The 10,611-nt window shown below is 43.0% G+C and overlaps 1 protein-coding gene across 1 annotated transcript in view; it reads left to right on the top strand.

Annotated features, from left to right (window-relative positions):
• Positions 1–10,611, top strand: part of PKD1L1 (polycystin 1 like 1, transient receptor potential channel interacting) — a 901,078-nt gene that overhangs the window by 590,008 nt on the left and 300,459 nt on the right. The window lies entirely within an intron of this gene.

Below are 10,611 nucleotides of genomic sequence, written 5' to 3'. Positions count from 1 at the left end.
GAAGCCCACAAGACCGCAAATGAGCCTAGTAATGCAAAGTGAACCAGAAATATTTATCATCACTTGACGGAAAAACGGAATGCTTAGCTATATATCTAAAGCCCTTTTAACTACTCCATTTTGCAGGTAAACCAAATTTTCAACCAGATTTAACAGTCTGCTGCAATTAGGGCGAACAGATAGTCTGGACCCTCATACCCAGTTTGCTGTGCTCTTGGATGCAGCACCCTGTTGAATTCCATCTGCAAATGAGACAATGTTTCAATTCCTAGAACATGTTGTTCTCTGAACCAAATACTCAACCGTAAGCACTGCAAGACTAACTGCCTGCAACAACGCTAAGACTGTTAAAGAGCTAGAAGAAGAATTTTAAACCTGCACGACAGCCATCCCTCCACCAAAGGTTACCAGAAACCATATCAAAACCCTCACTACCTGCTGCAGGTGTAAACAGCTGTATATCAAAATTAGAAATCTCATCCTCCTGGCAAAATGTGTTACTGGTGAATATTTCCCCCCAAAAAACAAAAAAAAAACAGGCACACCTGCAAATCCTCTTGTAAAGGTATAGTGATAGGAATTAAATGATCAAGTCTCTGCACAAACCAGATAGCTATTGATAAATTACTCATAAAAGCACCCACCATGGGTTTAACTGCTTCTCGCCACAGCCAATTTCCTTTTTTTTTTTTTTTTTTGCATTTCCGTGTTTTTCTCCCCTTCTCCAAGAGCCATAACTTATTTGTCTGTTCATATAGCTGTATGAGGGCTTGTTTTTTTGCAGGACAAATTATACTTTTGAATGGAACCATTTTATCATGTGATGCACTGGAAAGCAGGAAAAAAATTCCAAGTGCATCAAAATTGCCCAAAAAGTGCAATTCAACAATTTTTTTACCATCTAAAATGGATGGTAAAATTGATCTGGCAATATGATTCTCCAGGTCAGTACGATTACACAGATACCTAACATGCATAGTTTTTCTTCATTAAATAGATGAAAAAAAATTTGGAAATTTGTAAAGAAAAAAAATGTTGTTTGTCGCCATCTTCCGAGAACCGTAACATTTAGAATTTTCAGAATATGGGGCTATATGAGGACTTATCTTTTGCACACAACGCTGACACTTTTATTGATACCATTTTGGGGTAGATAAAGTGTATTTTGATAACCTCTTACTTCATTTTATTGCAGTGTTGCAGCAGTCAATAAAGCATAATTCCAAAGTTTAGCTTTTTTTCTCATTACACCATTTAGGCTATGTACACACGTAGCAGAAAATTTCTGCTTAACCTCTTCGCGACCGCCCACAGTAGATAAACGTTGGCGCTTGCTGGGCTTTGTGCAGCGCCGACGTTTATCTACTGTTGGCGGTTTTGTGCCCCCCGGGACCCCCTCATACCTTATAACGCGGGGATCCCGGTGCACAATGCATGCTGGGACCCCCGACGTCATCGAGACCTGATTGGTTCAGGTCCTGATGACGTCGCGTCACAGCAGCCAATGAGAGAGCTCGCTGGGAAAGCTGCTTGTTTCCCGGCGATCTCCCTCATTATAACGCGACTTCTCCTCTGAGCTCATGCTGACAGATGAGCAGAGGTGAAGCAGCGTTACAGTGTGACTAGATCGCTGCCTGGCACAGCTGATCGCTGCCTGGCACAGCTGTGTCAGGCAGCGATCTTGTCACACAGTAACGCTGCTTCACCTCTGCTCATCTGTCAGTGTGAGATCAGAGGAGAAGTGGCGTTACTATGTGCCGGGCAGCGATCTTGTCACATAGTAACGCTGCGTCTCCTCTGATCATCTGCCAGTGTGAGATCAGAGGAGAAGTGGCGTTACTATGAGTCAAAAATACAAAAAATAAAAAACACAAAAATAAAAAAAAAAGTAAAGAAAAAAAAAGCAGGTAGGCAGGCTAGGGCTAGGTCTAGGGTTAGGGCTAGGGTTAGGGCTAGGGTTAGGGCTAGGGCTAGGGTTAGGGCTAGGGTTAGGGCTAGGGTTAGGGGTGTGTTGGGGTTAGGGTTGGAATTCGAATTGGGGGTTTCCACTGTTTAGGTACATCAGGGGCTCAAAGTGCTCACCACACATCTAGATAAGTTCCTTGGGGGGTCTAGTTTCCAAAAAGGGTCACTTGTGGAGGATTTCCACTGTTTAGGCACATCAGGGGCTCTGTAAATGCAATATGACGCCCGAAGACCATTCCATCAAAGTCTGCATTCCAGAACATCACTACTTCCCTTCCGAGCCCCACCGTGTGCCCAAACAGTGGTCCCCCCCCACATGTGGGGTACCAGCGTACTCAGGACAAATTGGACAACAACTCTTAGGGTCCAATTTCTCCTGTTACCCTTGTGAAAATAAAAATTGGGAGCTAAAAGATCATTTTTGTGGAAAAAAAATGATTTTTTTATTTTCACGGCTCTACATTATAAACTTTAGTGAAACACTTGGGGGTTCAAAGTGCTCACCACACATCTAGATAAGTTCCTTGGGGGGTCTAGTTTCCAAAAAGGGGTCACTTGTGGAGGATTTAAACTGTTTAGGCACATCAGGGGCTCTGCAAACGCGACATGACACCCGCAGACCATTCCATCAAAGTCTGCATTCCAAAAGTCACTACTTCCCTTCCGAGCCCCCCCGTGTGCCCAAACAGTAGTTTTCTTCCACATATGGGGTACCAGTGTACTCAGGACAAATTGGACAACAACTTTTGGGGTCCAATTTCTCCTGTTACCCTTGTGAAAATAAAAAATTGGGGGCTTAAAGATCATGTTTGTGGAACAAAAATGATTTTTTATTTTCATGGCTCTATGTTATAAACTTCTGTGAAGCACTTGGGGGTTCAAAGTGCTCACGACACATCTAGATAAGTTCTTTAAGGGGTCTAGTTTCCAAAATGGGGTCACTTGTGGGGGTTTCCACTGTTTAGGCACATTAGGGGCTCTCCAAATGCGACATGGCGTCCTATCTCAATTCCAGCCAATTCTGCATTGAAAAAGTCAAACGGCACTCCTTCCTTTCTGAGCTCTGCCGTGTGCTCAAACAATGGTTTAGCCCCACATACGGGGTATCGGCGTATTTGGGAGAAATTGCACAAAAAATTTTGTGGTTCATTTTCTGTTTTTACACTTGTGAAAATAAAAAAAATGGTTCTGAAGTAAAATGTTTGTGAAAAAAAGTTAAATGTTTATTTTTTCCTTCCACATTCCATTCATTCATGTGAAGCACCTGAAGGGTTAATAAACTTCTTGAATGTGGTTTTGAGTACATTGAGAGGTGCAGTTTTTAGAATGGTGTCACTTTTGGGTATTTTCTGTCATATTGACCCCCCAAACTCACTTCAAATGTGAGGTGGTCCCTAAAAAAAAATGGTGTTGTAAATTTTGTTGTAAAAATGAGAAATCGCTGGTCAACTTTTAACCCTTATAACTTCCTAAAAAAAAAAATTATGTTTCCAAAATTGTGCAGATGTAAAGTAGACATGTGGGAAATGTTATTTATTAACTATTTTGTGCGATATCACTCTCTGATTTAAGGGCATAAAAATTAAAAGTTTGAAAATTGCAAAATTTTCAAAATTTTTGCCAAATTTCGATTTTTTTAACATATAAGCGCAGTTCATATCTAAGAAATTTTACCACTATCCTGAAGTACAATATGTCATGAGAAAACAATGTCAGAATCAGCAGGATACGTTGAAGCGTTCTAGAGTTATGGCCTCATAAAGTGACACTGGTCAGAATTGAAAAAATTGGCCTGGTCATGAAGGCAAAAACAGGCTCAGGCGCGAAAGGGTTAAAAACCTGACTCCCTTCCCAGAAACCGCAGGTTTTTTTCTGCGCGTTTTCCATGCGTGTTCTCCGCGGTTTCTGCGCAAAAACGCTCGTTTTTTATGTTTTTTTTCGCACGGTTCCTGACACATAGAACTAGCCAGAAATGCGGAAAAATCCACGAAATTAATAAGCATGCTGCGTTTTTTACCGCGAAGCGTTTTTTTCGCGGTAAAAAACGCATCAATATGCACAGAAATTGCAAAATGCATAGAAATGAATGAGAAGCTTATTTTTAGCGTTTTTATAGCGGATTTATTGGCAAATCTGCTAAAAAAAAATGCTAAAAAAACGCTGTGTGTGCACACAGCCTTACAGATCGGATTCATGTATTTCACATTTTGATCAGACTTTTATGGATGTAGTGATACCAAATATGTGTATTTTTTATTTCTTTATTTTTATTGGGGGTTAGGGAATGACTTACACTTGCTTGTGTCAAAATATGTACAATGTCTCTCATTAAAAAGCCAACAGGCTCCCTTGGGCCACTTAGCCACTGCTCCTGGAATTTACCCTTGAAAAACAGCTCTGCTCTGAAAAAATAGGTTGCTACTTTTGGGCTTAGGCCGGGGTCACACTAGAGAGGAATACGGATGAGTGAGAGGCGTTAAAAGCATGCATTACACACAGACAAATGATTCTCTATGTGGCAGCTCCCATCAGCCGTATATTTCTCGTCTGTATTCTACCGTCCGTGCCAATCGCAGCATGCTGCGATTGTCAGCGTACTACGACCGTAGTACGCCAATGCAAGTCTATGGGTGCGCTAAAAATACGCATTACACAAGGACCAGATGTGTGACTTGCGAGAAATACGCACCCAGTGTCCTTTAGAAAAGCCGGCAATTCAGTGCGCGATACAGTAAAATCACAATGACAGGTTTTCTAACACAAACGAAAGAATAGCTATAGACACATAGAATACATATATATATATATATATATATATACATGTCATTGAGACACATATATATATACACTCACTGGCCACTTTATTAGGTACACCTGTCCAACTGTGTGTTAAGACTTAATTTCTAATCAGCCAATCACATGGCGGCAACTCAGTGCATTTAAGCATGTAGACATGGTCAAGACAATCTCCTGCAGTTCAAACCGAGCATCAGTATGGGGAAGAAAGGTGATTTGAGTGCCTTTGAACGTGGCATGATTGTTGGTGCCAGAAGGGCTGGTCTGAGTATTTCAGAAACTGCTGATCTACTGGGATTTTCACGCACAACCATCTCTAGGGTTTACAGAGAATGGTCCGAAAAAGAAAAAAAATCCAGTGAGCGGCAGTTCTGTGGCCGGAAATGCCTTGTTGATGCCAGAGGTCAGAGGAGAATGGGCATACTGGTTCGAGCTGATAGAAAGGCAACAGTGACTCAAATTGCCACCCGTTACAACCAAGGTAGGCAGAAGAGCATCTCTGAACGCACAGTGCGTCGAACTTTGAGGCAGATGGGCTACAGCAGCAGAAGACCACACTGGGTACCACTCCTCTCAGCTAAGAACAGGCATCTGATGGCTACTTTCAGCAGGATAATGCGCCATGTCATAAAGCTCGATTCATCTCAGATTGGTTTCTTGAACATGACAATGAGTTCACTGTACTCAAATGGCCTCCTCAGTCACCAGATCTCAATCCAATAGAGCATCTTTGGGATGTGGTGGAACGGGAGATTCGCATCAGGGATGTGCAGCCGACAAATCTGCGCCAAGTGTGTGATGCCATCATGTCAATATGGTCCAAAATCTCTGAGGAATGCTTCCAGCACCTTGTTGAATCTCTGCCACGAAGAATTGAGGCAGTTCTGAAGGCAAAAGGGGGTCCAACCCGTTACTAGCATGGTGTACCTAATAAAGTGGCCAGTGAGTGTATATATATATTTATATTTCACAGAGTTCTTCATAGCAGAATAGCCGCTAATTCAATTGCCGGCTTTTGGCAAATCATTCCCCAACCCGACATGAAATGACACATGGTTTACATACAGTAAACCATTTAATTTCATGTTTTTTTTTGTATGTCTTTCATTAGTAATTAGATGAGGGTTGATGTGTAAAATTTGGGAGGTGTAGGTGTTAATTTAAGGGGTTAATTCGTTGTAAAAAAAATGTGTGGGCTCCCGCATTGACAAATTACCGCGGGAGCCCACACATTTTTTTTCAACGAATTAACCCCTTAAATTATCACCTACACCTCCCAAATTTTACACATCAACCCTCATCTAATTACTAATGAAAGACATACAAAAAAAAACATGAAATGAAATGGTTTACTGTATGTAAACCATGTGTCATTTCATGTTGGGTTGGGGAACGATTTGACAAAAGCCGGCAATTGAATTAGCGGCTATTCTGCTATGAAGAACTCGAACTCTGTGAAATATAAATATATATATATATATATATATATATATATATATACAGTGGGGAAAAAAAGTATTTAGTCAGTCAGCAATAGTGCAAGTTCCACCACTTAAAAAGATGAGAGGCGTCTGTAATTTACATCATAGGTAGACCTCAACTATGGGAGACAAACTGAGAAAAAAAAATCCAGAAAATGACATTGTCTGTTTTTGTTTCAATTTATTTGCATATTATGGTGGAAAATAAGTATTTGGTCAGAAACAAGCAATCAAGATTTCTGGCTCTCACAGACCTGTAACTTCTTCTTTAAGAGTCTCCTCTTTCCTCCACTCATTACCTGTAGTAATGGCACCTGTTTAAACTTGTTATCAGTATAAAAAGACACCTGTGCACACCCTCAAACAGTCTGACTCCAAACTCCACTATGGTGAAGACCAAAGAGCTGTCAAAGGACACCAGAAACAAAATTGTAGCCCTGCACCAGGCTGGGAAGACTGAATCTGCAATAGCCAACCAGCTTGGAGTGAAGAAATCAACTGTGGGAGCAATAATTAGAAAATGGAAGACATACAAGACCACTGATAATCTCCCTCGATCTGGTGCTCCACACAAAATCCCACCCCGTGGGGTCAGAATGATCACAAGAACGGTGAGCAAAAATCCCAGAACCACGCGGGGGGACCTAGTGAATGAACTGCAGAGAGCTGGGACCAATGTAACAAGGCCTACCATAAGTAACACACTACGCCACCATGGACTCAGATCCTGCAGTGCCAGACGTGTCCCACTGCTTAAGCCTGTACATGTCCGGGCCCGTCTGAAGTTTGCTAGAGAGCATTTGGATGATCCAGAGGAGTTTTGGGAGAATGTCCTATGGTCTGATGAAACCAAACTGGAACTGTTTGGTAGAAACACAACTTGTCGTGTTTGGAGGAAAAAGAATACTGAGTTGCATCCATCAAACACCATACCTACTGTAAAGCATGGTGGTGGAAACATCATGCTTTGGGGCTGTTTCTCTGCAAAGGGGCCAGGACGACTGATCCGGGTACATGAAAGAATGAATGGGGCCATGTATCGTGAGATTTTGAGTGCAAACCTCCTTCCATCAGCAAGGGCATTGAAGATGAAACGAGGCTGGGTCTTTCAACATGACAATGATCCAAAGCACACCGCCAGGGCAACGAAGGAGTGGCTTCGTAAGAAGCATTTCAAGGTCCTGGAGTGGCCTAGCCAGTCTCCAGATCTCAACCCTATAGAAAACCTTTGGAGGGAGTTGAAAGTCCGTGTTGCCAAGCGAAAAGCCAAAAACATCACTGCTCTAGAGGAGATCTGCATGGAGGAATGGGCCAACATACCAACAACAGTGTGTGGCAACCTTGTGAAGACTTACAGAAAACGTTTGACCTCTGTCATTGCCAACAAAGGATATATCAAAAAGTATTGAGATGAAATTTTGTTTCTGACCAAATACTTATTTTCCACCATAATATGCAAATAAAATGAAACAAAAACAGACAATGTGATTTTCTGGATTTTTTTTTTCTCAGTTTGTCTCCCATAGTTGAGGTCTACCTATGATGTAAATTACAGACGCCTCTCATCTTTTTAAGTGGTGGAACTTGCACTATTGCTGACTGACTAAATACTTTTTTTCCCCACTGTATATATGTATGTGTGTGTGTCTCAATGACATGTATGAATATATATATATATATGTATTCTATGTGTCTATATCTATTCTTTCGTTTGTGTTAGAAAACCTGTCATACGGCTCCATTATATGTCCATTTTGCAAGCCAGCGAGAAAATCTCAGCATACGGATGGCATACGGATTACATACGGATGCTTACATGCGCAAAATACGCGACCACACCTTGCTTACGGATTACATACGGATCACTATTTAGGGGTCATTCATCCGTATTATGCCTGTAAACTACAGACCGTATTTTGCGTCGGTTAGTGTGACCCTGGCCTTAGGCTGGAGTCACACTAGAGAGGAATACGGACGAGTGAGAGGTGTTAAAAGCATGCATTACACATGGACCAATGATTCTCTATGGGTTTGCTCCCAACAGCCGTATATTTCTCGTCCGTATTCTACGGTCTATGCCAATCGCAGCATGCTGCGATTGTCAGCGTACAACGCCCGTAGCACGCCGATGCAAGTCTATGGGTGCGCAAAAAATACAGATTACACACGGACTACACGTGTGACTTGCGAGAAATACGCAGGACTTTTGGCTGGTGACAGGAAATGGGCTAATCCATCATCAGGAAGCCTAGACATGCAAATGAGCTCAAAAAGCGCTCCAGACATCCAGGAAGTACGCCTCCACAGAGTACAGCAGCGTCATGGCGCCATATTTCCTCAATGTGGAGATGCTTATTGTATTAGTGCAGGAGTGGCCAGAACTCTGGGACCAACGTGATGCCCATTATGCCAACCGGGCAAGAAAGGAGGCGTCATGGAGGCGCATATGTCGCCAGATGTTCCATGATTTTGGTGATCGGCCACGTGAGTAGCAGCAGAAACTGAGTAAGTACAACCCAAAAACTGGTTAAAAATACCTCACATCAAAAGATGCATATAGAATCGGCCACCCCCCCTTCCTGTGCTTGTACTTTTTTCCTCATGAGGCGGGTAGATTTTGATGTGACCCATGGTTTTACACTGCCATCATTTGGCACAGGCCACAAGCTCCTCATCCTCCTAGCCAACCAAGTTATTAAGTGTAGTTACTTGATACATGAACTATTGTGACCCTGTGTATCTTGGCTGGATGGGCCAATTAGATATGCCTCTCTGGGTAGAATGCACACCCCAGAAGGCCACATTCCTAGGCTACTGGTAGCAAATTTGACATATCAAATATGTGAAATTGATAATATTTCCTGTCACATTGCAGTGGAAGATGTGATGAGATGGTGGCGCAGCATCCGCGATCAATACAGGCAGGAACGTCAGCAGCGGTCCAGGAGTGGTGATGCGGGCTACATAAAGAGGAAATACATCTATTATGACTGCCTCTCCTTCCTCACCCCTATTCTGGATCTGAGACCGTAAGTAGACACCTCACACCACATTACACAGATACTTTACAGGGCCAAAAATATTGATTTATTTTTGGCTCTGTTCTATTTCATTACAGAACTCAGTCCAACCTTAAGGATAGAGGAACGGGCTCAGATACAGAGCCCATCATTGATCCTCTAGGGGATGAGGTGGCTGGCCCATCTTCTCCCCCTACAAGAAGCATGGGTGAAGAATCCTCTCAGGAGAACCCAGTGCCTGCGACACAAACCCCACCACCAGGACCGTCTGCTGCTGCACCATCAGCCATACTGGAGGAGCAGGGCAACATGAGCAGCAGCCCAACTGCCGAGATCTGGGGCTCCCCACAGCCAGCTGGACCGTCCCGGCGAGGACGAAGAAGGCGCCAGATCCCTGCCCAAGATACCTGGACCAATGTGGACACAGGTGTCCTCAACTATCTGGCTAGTGTGAATACAGATGATGGCGAGGAGGCATACTCACGTAGCCTGGCCCTTTATCTTCATACCCTTTCCCGTGAGGTGAGGCTCTGTATTCGAGGATGTTTTCAGATCCTGCTTGATGCAAGCACACCCCCAAATACCCCATATGAGTTGTTTGAATATCTGGAGAGGTGGAAGCTTTCACCCAGAAATCTAATGCGCCTTAGACCACCCACACAGATGCTTGCTCAAGCAGGCTCTGAGGATCCTCAAATACGTGGGCCTACACCTCACCCCCTTCCTCCCCCTACCCAACCTTTACAACACCAGCAACATATGTCTGCCTCTAGCCAACCCCACCAATATGGCTACTTTTTCCCACCCAGTGTTGGAGGCTGGTCCCAACCTGGTTGGGGACGACATGGCTATATTGGTGGGTATGAGACTTGGGCCTACCCGAGCCAACAAGATGTCCCTGTTCCGTATCACTCTGGCCAGTACCAAGCCCAATCCCAGGAGGCAGTACAATACCCACATCATGGGCAACAGTATGCTCCCACACACGGCGATGTTGGGCAAAGCAACTAACAGCAACCACAGGCTGGTCTTCCGCCTTCTCCTTCCCCAAATTACCAAAATTTATAATGTAGCCATTTTGGTATTGCATTATGTTGTATTTTTGTTTTTGTATGTGTGAAAAATTGTTTGTGAAAAAATGTTCACATCCATCTGCAAAAAGGCCAATTTGCCACATTGCCACAGTTCTTAAATGGCAATAATATGTTTTGATTTAAAAAAACAACAAAAAAAAAAGGGTCAAGTAAACATTTGGCTACTACATTTTACGTCTCTGTCTCAATTCTAAAAAACAGTGTCAGCAAACTAACATACGCTTACCAATGCAATTAAACAGTCATAGAATCAGA

This window comes from Dendrobates tinctorius, unplaced genomic scaffold (genome assembly GCF_039654945.1).
Source record: "Dendrobates tinctorius isolate UK_male_01 unplaced genomic scaffold, ASM3965494v1 ptg000162l, whole genome shotgun sequence".
Classification (NCBI taxonomy): domain Eukaryota; kingdom Metazoa; phylum Chordata; class Amphibia; order Anura; family Dendrobatidae; genus Dendrobates; species Dendrobates tinctorius.
This window is presented reverse-complemented; position numbering and strand designations above follow the sequence as displayed.